Source organism: Arvicanthis niloticus, chromosome 15 (genome assembly GCF_011762505.2).
Source record: "Arvicanthis niloticus isolate mArvNil1 chromosome 15, mArvNil1.pat.X, whole genome shotgun sequence".
In the NCBI taxonomy this organism is placed as follows: Eukaryota; Metazoa; Chordata; class Mammalia; order Rodentia; family Muridae; genus Arvicanthis; species Arvicanthis niloticus.
In genome coordinates, this window is record NC_047672.1 from 21,942,107 (window position 1) to 21,959,392 (window position 17,286).

General features: G+C 37.1%; 1 pseudogene; it reads right to left on the reverse strand.

The window, feature by feature from the left end:
- Positions 1-6,089: 6,089 nt before the first annotated feature.
- Positions 6,090-16,436, reverse strand: LOC117720998 (denticleless protein homolog pseudogene; annotated as a pseudogene).
- Between the last annotated feature and the right edge of the window lie 850 nt (positions 16,437-17,286).

A 17,286-nucleotide genomic window follows, 5' to 3' on the forward strand; every position in this document is an offset into this window, starting at 1 on the left:
GAGTGATGTTTCCATTCTCCTTTGTTTTGGACTCAGTGATCCTCATTCATAAATTCTCTTTTATGTTTTAGTGTTCTTTACACCAAATTCTTTTCTTATTTACTTGAATAATCTTTACTAGAGGGCCATCATAGCTTGTATTAGCCATGAAAGTGGGAAAAAACTAGACTATGTCTATATAGAAAATTCAGAAATGCTTTTGCTGGACTATAATCCCCTGCTAAGGGACATCTCTGTACTTTAATGTGCATCAGTACCACTTTTGATTAACTAGGGATCAACAAGGACAGACGCACATGAATTCAGATATATAGTAAGTAAAAAGATCATTCTATAAACCAACAGAGACATGTGGCACCCATAATACTTCAAAATATGTAACAAAAAGTAATAACCATACTAGCATTGGCCGGTCCAATAGTTTTATGAGTTACTTTGACTAAAAAAAAGTACCCAGTGATATAAATGTTGCTTTGAAGGCATTTAAAACAGCAATGTTAAAAACGTTATAATCAGCCAAATTTCAGTCATATTACCTTCTATAATGTAGATAAAGAGTGGCTCCCAAAGGGAGTTACAGAAGGGGCACGCATGGGGATAGGGCAAGTGTACAGTAGTATTTTAAACATTCTCTGTAAAGTCCCTCACTGCATCCTTGTAGCAATATTATGTACGCATGGTTTCTATTTTCCTCCTGTTTTACAACTGGACAACTGAAGCACAAGAAAGCCAGATTCCCGCACAATTAATCAGTCAGCAACCAACAAAACCATATTTTGGATCATGGTTTGTGCAATCTGACAAATTTCACTTACAGTATTATGCAGACAAGACAGAAACTGACAAATATAGAGAGAGGACATTGAAAGAGGCACCAGCAAGTAAGGAGCCTGGAGTTTTCACAGTAACTCAGAGTAAATACACATCATGAATGGTGTCAGGTCTTCAACTCAGGAAGTCTGAATCCAGAGCTAACTGTTGACAAACTCCATTGCCTGCTTGTGACCATGAGCTCCAGAGATGGTAATTGAAAAAATTGGAATTTTATTATGTCCTTATTATATTTGACTATCCTGCCTTTGTTGAAGCCATATACATACATAAGTACATACATACATACTTACATACATACATACACATACATACATAATTTTATTACATTTAAAATTTCATTCCTTTCTTCACTCTTTCCCTCCTCCCCTTGAGTATCTTCATGCACATGTATTATAATGTGCATATGATGGTTAGAGGATTACTTGTGGGTGCAAGCCTGTTGTCTTTTTTCATCATGTGTATCCTGGGGATTGAACTTAGGTCTTCAGGTTTCATAACAAGATCCTTTACTTATAGAGCTGTCTCACCAGTCTTTTCAGTAATATATAAATTGAGAAAAGATAGTTGGGTTTGCTGCTTATAACCCTACAGTTTGGGAGGTGAAGGCAGGAGAGCAAGGAGTTCAGGTCCTCCTTAGCTATGTAGTGAGTTCAAGGCCAGGCTAGGCTGAACCTCAAAGACAAAGAAATAAGTATATAAAGCTTAGAACAGGAAACTAACACAAGTTTTAATAACTTGTTGGTATCATTCAGCCAAACTTGAAAAGAGAGAGAGAGAGAGAGAGAGAGAGAGAGAGAGAGAGAGAGAGAGAGAGAAAAGAAGATTCTATTGAATTCTCTATCAAAGTAAATCTGGCCGGGGCACTTGAGCTCATGACTATTTCCTCTTAACTACTGAGACTGTGATGGTTATAGAACTCAGATCACATGGAGGATGAAGGGAGATAGGTACCATATAATAGGTTACTTTTCACAATGAGAAAGATGAATCTCTGCGTGTGTGTGTGTGTGTGTGTGTGTGTGTGTGTGTGCATAAACTAATATGCACATGACACTGTGCTAGCTGCTTTCATGGATTAATAATAAGCTTGTAGTGACTTCATTTGCAGCTTCCATAAACTCCCATAAAAGGGACCACAGCTCTTAGAAACCCTCATTAGTCCTGTAGCTAAGGTCACTCAGGGCATTGGGATGTTATTAAAAGGAGAGTGGGAGAATGGATGACAAACAGAGGGTGTGTTATTTATTCCTTTTTGTTCCTGTGGCAAAATACTTGGTAACATTAACTTAAGGAAGTAAAGGTTTATTTTGGCTCACAGTTTGATGATGTAGTGGAAAGGCATGGTGACAGGAGTGTCAGGCAGCTCTCATGTAATATCTACATCCAGGAACAGAGGTGAATTCTGGTGTTCAGATCATGCTCTTGTTTTTATTCCATGTTGGCACCCAGCCCATGGACTACTATAGCCTACTTTCAGGAAGGGCTTCCTCACCTTATTAACCCAACCTAGAAAAACCCTCTCAATCAAGTCTAAATGTTTGTCTCTTAAGTGATTCATGATCCTGGCAAATTTATAATTAACAGTAGCCATTGCAGAGAGTAATTTTATGGTCAAGAGTCCAAGGTGACATGCCATTCACTTTGTCCCATGAACTTTATGACCACCTTGAAGAGTCAGGCTGTGAATATCTTTGTAGGGCACAGACACCCAGTATCTTCTTCAGTTGCCTTCTCCTTGACATTTTGAGATAGGGTTTCTCACTAAATTTTGAGCTCACTGACTTGCCTAGGTTGGTTGGCCCAAAAGTTAGAGTGATTCATCTCTGAATCACAAGTACAAACATAAGCATTCAGCTTTTATGTGGCTGCTGGAGAGACAAGCTCAGGTCTTCTTGATTACATGGCAAAAACTTCACCTGATGAGATATCTCCTCAGCCCTCCCACCATCTTTTCTGATATTTAATTTTCTCATTTGATTCATAATGGGTTTATCAAGAGTTTACTTTTAATCTTGTGGTTACTAATGGTACTTTCTGTTTTAATTTCTTATCAATACATTGTATATTCCATTTTATGAATAATCTTGCCTATTTTCAGTTAGTTTGTGTGTCTTCTATTAGTAATAGTAGGCTATATCTACTTATTCTTGACACATGTCTTTATATTACTAATTCTTATGTCATCTTTAGTTTCCTCTGTTTTCAATATTCCAAAAAGTTCCATGTTGAAAGTTGAGAGAAAGCTGCCATCAGTCAGTAAATTATGTGATGCCTTAGTTCTAGAATTCTTGTTCTAAACTTCTTAAGATTTAAGAAAGAGTTGTGTGAAAGTCACAGGGCAACTTGAAGAAATTTCTTCTTCTACTACATGGATTCTAAAGACTGAAGTAAGATACTTGGGTGATGGCAACTCTTGTATGCTGAGCCAATTTTACTGGTAAGAACTGTTATATATGTACATTGGTACAGTTTAGATACCAAATGTCTTCTAAAGGCTCACATGTTTAGGGCTTAAACTCTGCGTTGAGCTTGACCTCACACGCACAGTTGTCATTGTTATTTTAATCATAAGCAATGATATTAAAGGTGGCTACCAAGCCTATGCTATAATACTTGGACTTTCAACCTCCCAAACTTCCAGACATATAAAATATTTCCCCTTATAAATTTAGTTGTGTTGTGTGCTTTGTTATAGTAATACAAACAGGTACATTTTTGGTACAAACATTCATTTTTTTTATCCGGGAGACACAAAATTATTTCTGCTATAATGTGTCATATATGCTCCTAAAAACCAGTGCACTATGCAAAATCTCACAGTAAAACCCATATGTGTCACAAGGAGTGTGTTTCTATATGAGTTTTCAAACCTACTGGTTTATAGACCAACTTAAAAAAAATCAGTCTAAGAAAGAAAATGTCTTAAATGCACGTATCATGCATAGATAGATAATAGTGTGACCAGTAGTCATAGGTTTGTAAACCAAGCTTCACATGATTTGTTTGACAATCAGTCCTGAGAGGTTTACATAGGAAAACCCATTGTTGCCTTTGTTCTTGGTTTTGTACTAGAACTAGATGGTAAGACTGCATTGATGAACATATCAAACACTTTAGACACAGGACATGGAGAAATAAAATCATCAGTGACCTGAGCACTTTCTCTCTTCTGGCTAGTGTTCATAGTGTTTGAAAGTTCTATGCATGGAAATTATTGTGGAGAATTCATCAACAGTCTTATCTGACAGTGGACCCTGCGTTCTATTATACAGAAAGACCTACTATACAAGATATGCCTACTGATACCACAGTGGCATAGATATACTGGAGGCTACCAATCTCTTTTTGATTGGATTTGTAGACAAGTCCATGGGATACAATGCATGCCAGGTAATATAAATCTGTTCAAAATCTTGTGGCTGGTGAGGCTACAGAGTGTACAGAGGAATCTACTACTGATGTTTTGGTAAATGAGCATGTAATTAATCTGCCTTCTAAATGTTTAGGTTTATACTTGTAAACTAATACTGCTTTCAACCTTGGTCAGAGAAACTTCTTGTTTTCAATGGGCCACAATAAAGACTGATAAATCGTGTGAGATGACTATGTCACTGTTGTAGTAAAGCTCTAAACAGAACATCTGTGTCTTCTTTCTAAGGTCTAGGGAACATAATGACTATATGTTGGAGAGATTCTAAGAGCAAGAAGATATGGAACAGTTCCTTGGAATATTGCCTTCTGGACAGGATACAGTCATTGTATTCATGAATATATAGTAGCTGTGACTATTTGCATAAGAGCTGAATACATACAGCAAGACATGTAAGAAAAAAAGGGGCTAGTTGAGAATAAAATCAGGGTCAGTAGGAGTGTGGGCATAGATAAGATAGGGTATTAGGAGTCATGAAGTCAATCAGAATTAATTGTATGGATGTTGGCAGTTGTCAAAAATAAAAGTAATGCCATAGTAGAAGAAAACTCTACATGGCTTCTGAACAAAATGGGATTAAATGCCTAGTCCTAAAAAATAATTTTAGTTACAACTAAATTAAAAATCATAGTAAAATGTTGTATATCTTAGGTGGTAATAACCTAACTTCTGAAATGGGTATGATACTTTATCTTGTGAAGTACACAAGGTTTGCCTAAGGCAGCAGATATAAGAGAGTGGAGCTTGTGAAATAATATGAAGTGGTTGGTGGGCCATAGTATGAAATCAGAAAGCTTGAAATACTATTGATCTGGGTGATTTATTTTCTTAGGTTTGCTACAGATTGTTTCTTTAAAACCCTTATACACTTGGGTATACTTTCGGAGGTTTTGTTTTGTTAGTTTTTGTTTTTTTTTTTTCTGTTTTTATTAAAAATTTTGATGAAGACATGTATTATAACCTCTTTCAGTTTGAACTAGATTAGATCTTTGGAAACTAACACATTTTCCCCCATAAGTACTTCACAGGGTACGCTTGCCCTAGAGTATTACCTCTTTTTGTGTGGATTGCTTCCAGGTCACCGTGAAAACCCTGGGAAAGGACATCAGACAAGGTAAAAAGCTTATAATTCAGGGTCAGCTAAAAGCCTGATACTAAAAATTAGGCAGGGATAATTACTATTTTGTTATCTCCATTTGTGGTACTAGTTTTCCAAGCAGAGCCTTCAGTTTCTAACAGCCTCTCACCCAGCTTCACTTGGCAGTGCTGCCAGATGTGGACACAAATCATCTGCTTTACTGATCACCAGCACTGGCTTTCAAGGCAAGAGATATTGCATTGTTGGTGGGTGTGCGTCATTAAAAATACTGTCCTACTGCCTAATACTTAAAAAGAAAGCATCAGTGTAGATTCTTCAGCACTCGGCTAAAGCTGCCATGTGTGTTGTTTTACCTGTAATCTGACATCCTTTAATTATTTTTCTTGAATAAAACCACAGCAAACCAACACTTATTACTTAACATATTGGGTCCTGTTTATTTTATAAACTTAACTTACAATCTCAAAAAATATAGAGTTTTTAAATGAATAATTAAAAATCACAAGGATAGAATTAAGTTTACCTAGTCCCCAGGGATTTGAATGAAACAAACTCTTTCCTAACTGTAAGGGAACACCTTCCCCTGAACATGAAGTTTCATTACAAGAGGCTGCAAAGGGAGATATAATGATGTTCATTTCATGAGGACTGACATGTGGCATTTAAGAAAAAGAAAGGTTAAAATGTTTCCAATACTATTTACTGTCAATTGACACAGCCTTTACACTAACCATCTAGATAGTGTTCAGGACTACAGAAGTCTCTGGAGACTTTCTATGAAAGTATGCACAGATTTTCCTCCTGGAGATGGGAGTAATGGTCTGGCCTGATGATGTTTGTCCAGTTTGTCTCCTGGAACTGGGTGTCTGGGCTGATGGACTTTGTGAAGATAAATTCTTGGCCTTCTGTTTAGCTGCCATGCATGGTCAATAGACAGCTCTTATTCTCTGGGGAGCTGTTGTTCTCTTTGCCATCATTTCAGACCCATCTCCACAAAGTCTCAACGGAGGAGGCAGTGCTCTATAGCCTTCAGTAGCATACAGACTAGGAGAAAGAAGAGGCTTCAAGATGCTTGTGCCAGTACTTTCAGTCTTGAGTGATTGGTGGGACCTATAGAGTCTTTGCTAAGAGTTTCCTGATTGCTGTAAAGGTAGCACTGATTTGGATGAAGACTATCCACTTGGTCATCAAGTTCAGTGACACAATTACAACTCTTCGCACTCTCCAGACAACCTCTTCATTCTATTTCTAGATTCTGAGCAGGCATCTGCTTGTAATGACTTCTGGTTCACAGGAATCACCTTATTGATGAGATCTTTGTCTCAGAAGCAGATGGACTGACTGGTGGTGATGAGGAAGATGTCCAGGTCACCTAATTTTTAAGCAACATCTTGAAATATGAGACTGGCTTGGGAGACACAGGAGAGATGGAGCCTCTTCTGCCTATTAGAGACAGGGTCTTAGCAGGAGTGGTTTTGACTGAGAACAAGGGAGCATTTAAAGGAAGATGGAGGTCTTCAGCATAGTTTGCCATATACGCTGATGACGATGGAGGGAAAATGGATGGATGGCACTTTGGGAGCTTTGGCAGAAGTATTCTAGCTACTCAGTACCATTATGAACTGGATTTCCTTTTCGTTCTATCTTTTGTTTGTTTCCTTCTGAGAGGCCCAACTCACTATGGAATATTTATTGCCTCATGGTTTCTCATGCGGACCTCTGGTCAAGTGCCAGATTTCTAGTATACTATCATCAGAGCAGGTAGCAATATTGGTTAAGTTCCATGGACAACAGCACACAGATGTGACCTCTTGAGAATAACCCAGGAGCACCAAAGAAGAACACAAAAATATGGAAACCTGCTTGTATGTCTCTGTGAGAGTATTGGATGCCCTGTGTAGTTACAGACAGTTGTAAGCCTCCATATGGGTGCTGGGAATTGAATCTCTGTTCCCTGGAAGACCAGCCAGTGCTCTTAAATACTGAGCCATCTCTCCCAGCCATGACCAACTTTTTTTTCTGACCAACTTTTAAAATGTCAGTTCTTTGAGGTTTATAATGGAGAGTGATTTATTGTAAAATGTCATTGTTCTAAAATTATTTTATTTGAAATCTGAAATCCTAAGAAATTGTAATGAGGTTGTGACCACTGAGCTAATAATAAGAGGATCCACTTTGTCAGGATTTGTTGCTTTTCTTTTAAGATCTTCACATGAAAATACTCTGTGTCTCTTCTTTTGACCCTGCCTTACATCTTGAATTAGGATTGTGTTTGGGAGGCTGAAAGAGTATGTGATTACATATAAAAATTTTTGATTACATAAAATAAAAGTATGAGAATAAATCTTATGTAGAAATTCAGTCAGTGAACTGACAGAATTGGTAGATATTTGAGGCACACAATTGCTTTGTTTGTTTCTATGTAAATTTGGTCCAGGGGGTAGTTTCTGTTTTACATTGTATTTCTTCCTGATGAAACTGTCTGTAAATAAATGTGACTTACATAAAAGTAATATTGTATAGACTGAGCAGATTGTAATCATGTATTTAGTACTACACACAAACACATAACAAAAGTTAATGGAAAAATAGTGCATGACTTTGAAAATGAGCAAGAAGTAATATATAAGAAGGTTAAAGGGAAAGTAAGCAGAAAATGACATATCTCAAAAATAAAAGAAATGATTTTTAAAAAGAAGATGTGAGGTTTGCACTGTGATCAAATTTTTTTAACAATAAACCAATTGTATTGGAACAAGTTTGAGTTTGTAAAAACAAGTGCTAACACAGAGTCAACCATATCTTAGAAGGGAAATAACTGACCCCAACACAGCCAATATTCATTAGAACAATTATATCAATTTAGTTATTGCCAACAAAATCTTTAATTTTCACCTAGCTATCATTGCATTTCAAGTCCAGCTAATGCACATTTTCATCATCTATTTTTACAGTCTGTTTTTTTGTTTCTTGTCTATTTGTTTGTTTTATTGACATATATCTCCTTTATTCAGAAGTAGCAGAGTAATCAAAGACACATCTTGAGGATATAACTTCAAGAAGGTAATTTCAGCCTCTACCACAGACATGCATCTAACAGTAGACAAGAGGATTCTTCTGTACATCTCAAGATTCCAGAGTGAGGATGGAACACCTTCTAAGCCAATGTAAAAGTCTTTGGTAACTCTGTATTCTGCCTGATGGAAGTGCAGCACTGAGAAACATAGTAACTGCATAGTCTTTACATTAAGCAGAGTCTTCCAAACTACTAGGCATCAGTCCCTGTGAGCTGCTGCCCTAGAAGCTCCTGGGTCTCTGTTGAAGTGTTCTTTAAAATAAGATGCTCCTGCTCGGACTAATGTGTGTAAACACATTGCCACTGTTTTAGATAGTGGTAGAACCTTTGAAAGGTGTCCCTTCTGGAGGCAGTGGGTCACTGGGGATAAGTATTGAGAGTTATAGCCCTGCCCCACTTCTAACCTGGAGTATCTCAGCTTCCTGATCAGTACACATGGCAAAGCCTCTCCTACAAACTCCTGCTACTGACATATCTTCTCTCCATTATGAACTATAGCCTCTTAAATGTGAGCCAAAATAAATTCTGGCCTCCATTGCTCTGTCGGATGTTTTTTTCCACAGTGATAAGAAAGAAAAATACTTTGAGTTAAGGAGGCCTAGCATGGGTTTGCCAGTATCTGCAAATGGGAACATATGTTCTCACCCAAACCCTGTGTTGCAGGAGCAGTTTATGGGGCTCTTCTTGAGCGTTGCTCAGGTTGGAATGCCAGAATAAGTACATGGATATCTGTAGATGGGAGTACCTGCCTTACTGCATTCCTGACAGCTGAACATCAACTGCAGAGACCTTAGATATCCTTGTATATTGAGAACTTTCCTTACTACAGATTCCAAACAGCACTGCTGTCCAGAGGACACAGTCTTTTTTTTCTTATTTTATTTATTTTTTATTATCAAATCATAATTTTTACTTTTTAACACAGGAGTTATAAACACAAAAATGCAGGATGTGGGGAAGGGGATACACAGGAACATAGGTGTTCAGGGGGAGTACGGATATCTTTCAGAACAGGGTATCAGCTGGGTAAAGGTTCAGGGGTCAGGTCACTATGACTCTGCCTATGATTCACTTGTCCTTATCTAATTTGGTACTATCCGCCAAGGCTGTCTATTTACAAGGTCTACGACTACTCAGGCTGGTAGATTTCTACAAAAGCTGCCTGTTTACAATAGTTTATAGACATCTGTTTCAGTGTTTTTCCATAGAGACCCAAGACTTTGTGTTAGCAGGCAAATAAGTCAGGCATATTGCTGATTTTAGGCCTATGGCTGATTTTAGGCCTTCAGTGTATAAGGAGGGCTGCTCCTGACATCTCCTCCTTTCTCCAAGTACAGAAGGGCTGTGGCGATTCTAATCTCTCCAAGGCGGGGATAGAGGCCTGACCTCCAATAATTAAAGGGGACCTTGTAATGGCTCTGGTCCGAGGACACAGTCTTATAGGATATTTGATCAAAGGATGTGGCAGAACTCATTGTGCCTGCAGAGCACTGACTCCATTGTAGCCAGTGGCTTCCCCTGTCTCTGAGAAACCTCAGGCCACAGGCAGTAACCTAATGGCAATCTTTCCCTCTCTGCAGATGTTCTCAGATGATCTATCCAGTACTCTAGGCTAGACTAACCAGGGAAGCTTGATTTTTACTAAAGAATATCTGTGGAAGCCAAAATTAGGTAACTACCATAAAACACACAGGCAACAATATTAAGAAACTAAATTTTAATGATTAGAACAATCCTGACTAGAATTCAACAAGTTTCAAGAAAGTATAGATAGAAAACTAAGTGATATCTAGAGAATAAAACTTCAAGATCAAAGTAAAATGTTGACAAAGAGAAACAAAAACAATAGTGGCCCAGGAGATAAAAAACATCATCACTGAGGCATGAACTGCAACTTGAAGTTTCAATAGCAGATTTGGTCTCACACACACACACACACACACACACACACACACACACACACTACCATTAAACTCAAACACAAGGCACCTGCATTATTATTGAAAGGAAATGAATAAACAAATAAGAAGGTTTGTGAGAATTATCAAGACAACACCAAAAGAACAAAGGTGGTTTATTCAGGGGACAATTCATTGCAAAATAGAGCATAGTAACAGAAAGTACATTTAAGGAAGGAATGGTTGCAGTTTTCCCTAATTTAATGAATGGTGATAATAGATACAGGAAACTGAGAAGTCTTCACCCAAACTCAACTGGAGGAGAAATTCAACACATATCATGATGAACCATAGAAGTATCAAAAATAAAGAATTTGGAATGCAACAACTTATAAAAGGTCAGATATGTAGTAGCTTTCAGTAGACTTCCTATCAGAAACTTGCACTCTGAAATAGCTGAATTATAGATACACATTTCTGAAGAAAATGATATGAGAAAATCTGAAAACTCAGAGTGTGTACCTGGAAAAATAGGCCTTTCAAAGTTAGGGAGACTTTGGTGGCTTTTACCTCCAACCCCTGAACTCCAGAGTCTCAGGCGGGAAGATTGCCAAGAGTTGGAAATCAGCATAAGCTACAAAGTAAGAATTGTCTAAAAACAAGAGACAAACAAATTAAATAAATGAAGAGAATGTAATGATTTCCCCAAATAATAACTAGACATTTGTCTCCAGATGTTTCTAAATGTGCTCTCTAACCTGAAACCCAAAGCTGCTGATAAATTAATAAAAACTGAGTATAAGGATGAAAAGATAAAACAAGTAAAATAAATGTAGACAAGTTACAAAAGATGTAAAGTTTAAAAAAACATTACAAAACAGAGTGACACTGCAGTTTCTGTAAGTGATGTAAGTTGCACCAATGTTAAAATAGCTCTGTATGGTATTAGTTACGGGGACTTGAGAGACCATCAGTGATTAAGAATAGGTTTTATTCTTCAGAGGATCTTGGTTTGGCTCCCAGCATCCCCAAGATGGTACACATACATAAATTGAGGTAAAATACTCATACAGATAAAACAAAACAAATAAATTTACAAACAAAATTATTGTTTTTATTGAGCCCTCAGGGGAATGCAAAAGCAAAAAACTAGTATTTGTACAAAGCAATAACAACAAAAATATTCAAACAAAACTATCCATCACAGAAAAGCTGTCAGACAAGGGAATGTGAAATTATATGATCATATTGTAATTTAAACAAGAAAAAAAATCTCAGGATATCTATAAGCAACCAAAAAAAAAAAAAAAACATGATACAAAATTATACTAAATTTTGTGGTCTCTGTTGTTGCCCGAAACCATATGGAAGTCCATGATCCATGTTCTTGTTGATTATAAAGAGCAAGGGGCTACTTTGGCAGTGAGAGTGATGACTGCAGATGCCCAGCTGAGAAAGAGGAACATGGAAGGCTTCTGTGCCAACCCCTATCCCCATCCTATCCCTCTCTCCAAAAAAAACTAAAAATCTAAACAAGAAGTCAACGAAGAGAATGCTTAAAAGTATAATGAAGATGCTGAAGCATAGTTTTCCACAGTTGACATGGCTTCCGCAGAAATTTCGGTCTCTAGGTTCCTGGTCTGGTTGAGTTCCTGCCCTGACTTCCCTAAGTGATGGGCTGTTAACCTGGAAATGTAAAATGAAATAATTCATTTTCTACCCCAAGTTGCTTTTGGTCATAATATTTATTACAGCAATAGAAATCCTAGGAGAGTTCCACGGAGTTGTTGGCTAAATCCAGCCACTGTTTGACACTGACATTTTAGGAAAGTTGAGGTCTGGATCTATGTTAGAAAATTACTCTATACAAGCCCACAAATTTAGAATGTCACACGGCCCTTTCTGAATAGTGAACACTGAACTGTTAAATGTCATATTTTAATGCAGTATGATTTTAAATCTCCTTGACCTGTCCTTAGAATAATTATGGTTTCTGCTCATATAATGCTCCGATTGTATTGGTGATGCAAAATTTAGCTGGAATCGATACAGCCTGCGTGTCACCTCTTGTCAAATACACTGTGTCCTTGGACCAGCTTGTTTGTTCCTTCTTCTGTACAATTACGTTTACATATGTCATTTAGAAACATTCAGATTTCTCTTAAATTTCATAACCTCCAAAAATATAATACTTAAAATCAAAATTACTATAGATATACTTGATAGGTATATTTTATATCAGTTACTCTTCAGAAAGTTTAGTGTTTCAGGTTGCTTGAGAAGACACAGTTTTTCACATTGAATTCTAAGGAACTTGTTCACAGAAGAATCACACTTTAGATCTACATTTCCTTTGGGGATGGGAATCAGGTGATAAAAGCTGAAGCAAAAGGTTAAAATATAAACAGATCATCAGACTGAGCAGGAAGAAGCCTCACTGGCTTGGACTCAGAAGAAATAAACCTTGACCAGCTCTGAAACCAGAGTAGAAGCTTCTTAATATTGTATTTGGCTGATTGTAACCAAATCCAAATAAAAAAATACCAGGTACTGTCATTATAGGCTTAGACTCAGGAGTGCAATAAAATAAAACACAAACTTGATGTTTTTACAAAGCTATACAGTAGATTATAAAATGTTGTCAAAGGTATAAAGAATGTTGGTGAAAGTTTATAATTCTTATTTGTAATCAGCCTTTGGTCTTGAACTTCTTTTACTCTCTGCAGAGATGGACCAAGAAATGTAGACACTCAATGTTTTCTGCAAAATTTTCATGACTGTCTTTATGCATCTAATGTTTTTTGGGTTTTGGGTTTGTTTTTTTTTTTGTTGTTTTGTTTTTTTGTTTTTTGTTTTTTTTGTATTACAACTTTTAAAACAGCCAGCTACAACAGCTACCATTTTCTTCCTGTGGCTTGTATCAGAGAAGTTCATTTAAAGTACTCGGTGGCTTCTTTATAGAAATGAGGGTTGAAATAGTGGACTATAGCTCAACATTTTCAATATCAGAAGTGAAATACCTATATAGCTACCTAATACAGTAGTGCCTTGGGTTTACCTCATTTATTGCCACTAAGCTTCCTTCCTTCCCTCTGCCTTTTCCTCCTCCTTTCTCTGTTTTCCCCACCTCTCTTTCTTTTTCTCTCTTTCTTTTTTTTTTTTTTTTTTTTTTTTGACATGAGCTTGTATACTGTTATCATGTTGCCATGGGCCTTAAGTCATCATGTAGCCAAGGATGCCCTTTAGATTATGATTCTCTAGTATCTGCTTCTCAGGTTCTAGGTTGACAGACATATACCAACATTTATTATTTGCTTGTTTTGTTTTGCTGATCCTACCGGCAAGATGTAAGGGTGGGAAATTTCATATCTCATTCTATGTTCATCATGAAGGCATGTAACACTAGCTCTAAGATAGTAGTTAATTAACAAAGTCTTATTGAAAGTAATAAAACAAGTAAACCTCTTCCAGAATTAAAATGTCTCAAAAGTTGGGGAGACAGCCCAGCTGGTAAATGCTTCCATGGTTCTTGTCAAGGACCTGGGATTGGTTCTTAGCAGCCACATGGCAGTTTACCACTATCTGTTATTAATCTCTCCAGAGCCAGTAATTTCTATTTCTGAGGGTTTCCTAAAGCTGTACTTTCTTGAAATGTGATACCCTTCTTTTGTGGAAGCCTTTCCTAGAGGCTTTGGTATTTCTGGTGAGTTTATGATGTAAAAAATGAGAAAAATGGCTACAGAGAGACAGAGCTATGAGTGTTGTAGAAACAGAGTCGTCGGCTTCTTTCTTCAAGGGACCTGAATGCCTGGTGCTTAAGAAAGGGTTTGTTTTCTCACCAAACTTTTCAAATCCCTTAAGGGTTAAGCCTTTTGAGGCTGAGGACCTCCAGGGCAGTATTGGCTTCATGGTCTTCTGCTACTGGAAGAGAAAACATGTTCTAGTCCCCTTTACAATATAATAAAGGTCAAACATTATTTGAAGATAAAAGTCTATGGGAAAAATGGAGAAATAGACCCCTCCTCCAAACCAACACACTGTGTTTTATGCACCATAATTTACATGAGTGGACAACATGGTAGAATGAGAAAGAGATCCTCATTTTATGTATTCTGTACTTGTTTCATGTGGGTGTGGGTGTCACACTTAAGCCCTATAAAATACATATTATTATGAGAAAATTACGGAGTATAGAAATTAATTCACCCATGATGACACAAATATTATATGCCCAGATAAGCCTTTCTAATTCTAAAATAAATCCTCTTTTATTATAGTATGCTGCCTAATGAATTTAAAATTCTAACTTCATCTTTGTGGTAACCCTCCACACATAGAGGTCAGAATTAACACCCACTGGCTTTCAGCTCATGTAGTCCATGCAACTGAACCAGTCTGCTTTAGCCAATGGGTTTTCTGGAGGGATCAGGAGGTAGGGAAAGATCAAGAGTGCCTTCAGGTCAGTTGGCATGCCATCATGTCTTCTTATCCTTTCCTTAATGTGCTTTGTTGGCAGGTTCTGCTTCTACAGGAAAAGTCCACAGCATATGCACAATTGCACATGTCATGAAACTGCCCAGAAGGCAGGGGACAGGGTGTTCTTCCTAGTTTTAAACATGAAATGGTGTCTTTGTGTCCGGGATTGATTTATCCACCTGCCTATGCTTGCTTGCCACTGTAAGCTGAACACCTAACAGTCATTTTATTTGTCCTGCTGCTTGCTTATATTTGCACATCATGTTAACATTTTAACTCAGTTAATTCAAAACATATTCCCCATCTTGCATCTCTCATTTCTTTAGTCTCTCAGATATGAAATCTGGATTTCTTTTCTTTGTATTCAGCATCAGAACCAGATCATCAGTCATCAAGTCACATGGGTTTACAGACCATCTCTACCCTACTTACACTTCCTTCTTAATGATTTCCCCTTTATACTTCTCAACTGGGATTCCAATGGCAGTTATGTCCACTGTCCTTGGTTTTTCTTTCCATTACTTTAAGCAATCCTTTTTTCTTCATTTCTGTTTTTTTTAATCTTTAATATTTTTTTGCAGTCCAGTTGTTATCCCCCTCCTGGTCAGCCTTCTGACAGTTCCTCATCCCATTCCTCCTCCCCACTGTCAAACAATCTTACAAACTCTATTAAATTATTTTTTCTACTTCAATATTCTCATCATGACACTTTTGTTTATGACATTTAGGTATTTCCTCTTGCCTATCAAAGTGGCAAAAATGTCAAATAGCACTGAAACCTTCTACTGTACAGCCATCTTGTATCTACAAATACATCTACTACATTATTTTCTATACATTGTTTTACCTCCTAGACAAAGCACACTCTTCTCTGGTCTTTAACAATGACCCCAAAGAGCTTAGCCATCCTTCATAGTACAGCTATAAAGAAAGCTACATGCATTCCTTGAGATGTGTCTTATGTGATCCCTCTGTAGTGTTTTGTAATCCTTCTCAATGTCAACAATGCATTTTCATGACCTGTTGGCATTTTAAATATACATTGCAGAGATAACCTCACTTTTACCTGTATCATAACAACATACCTACTTTGTGTACTATTGCGATATTGAGTTCTTAGAGAATTAACTACTGAAAGACTAACTGTGTCTTTGTGGATCAGAAACTTGCAACAAGACATTGAGCTGCTGATTACTGAGAGACAGGTCGCACTATGAAAGGCAGAGAGAACAGAGAGGATAAGGGTGGGGAAATGGTTACGCGTGTGACCAAGACTGATTTAGACAGAGGAAAAAGAATGTTGTAAGACCAATATGGTTAAAACAAAGAACTTCTGAGTGAAAATACTGAGAGAAATGCATTGGATAGGTAAATTGCTGCTATCCAGTGAAAGGCTAATTTGAATTGAAATGATTCAATGTACAAAAGTCTGCTAGGATGTGTCATTAAATCCTCCATCTGGACTCAGTGACAATTTCCTGCTGAAAACTAAGGCAAATTGTGTCTCTTGGGTCAATATATTTTTGAGAAAAACAAGCTGTTTTGGGATCTGGTTACCCTACTGTGGACCATTGCTTTGTATTCTATCCCTTGAAGGAGAAATGTACAATAATTACCTGCCATGTTTAGATTTGGATTCTGTGGCCAGCAACTAATGGTTGACTAAATTGCTTAAGGCTTGTGTTCTTAAGGAAGGACATGCATATAGTGTTAATTATGTTATGTCTTCCAAACATTAAAAAATTACATTTATTTTATTGATTTCTCTGTGTGTGTGTGCATGTATATGTGTGTGTTGTATATGTGTAAATATATATGTTGTGTATGCATGTGTTTGGATATGTATATGGTGTTATGTGTGGATTTTTATATATGGTATACATATGTGTATGTATGTTTGAGTGTATGCAACTATATATGTATGTATATAATGTATATGTATGTATGTGCAAGTATATATGTATGTATGTAAGTATATATGTGTGCATGTATATGTGTGTGAATATATGTGAATGTGTATATATGTGTGTATGTATGAGTATATATGTATCTGTGTATATCTGTATGTAAGTGTGAGTGTATGTGTGTTTGTGTGTGTAAGTGTGTGTGTGTGCATATATGTGTATATGTGAGTCTGTGGACAACAGAGGACAACATTGGGTGTTATTCCCTGAACCATCTTCCTTATTGTTTGAAACAAGGTCTATCAAGTGCCTTAAGCTCACTGAGTGTGCAAGGCTAACATAACAGTAAGGCACAGATATTTGCCTGCCTTTTTTCCCACAGTGTTAGTGTGGCAAGTACATGTTACTATGCCAGACATTTTTTTAAAGGACCCTTATCATAGAAATCAGGTCCTCAGGCTTTAGGGGCAAACATTATTATCAACTGAGTCCTCTCCTTAGTCTCCTTTTATATATTTTAATCTTCAATGTATATGCATTTCGATTGATTTGTCATGTGTCGATACTTT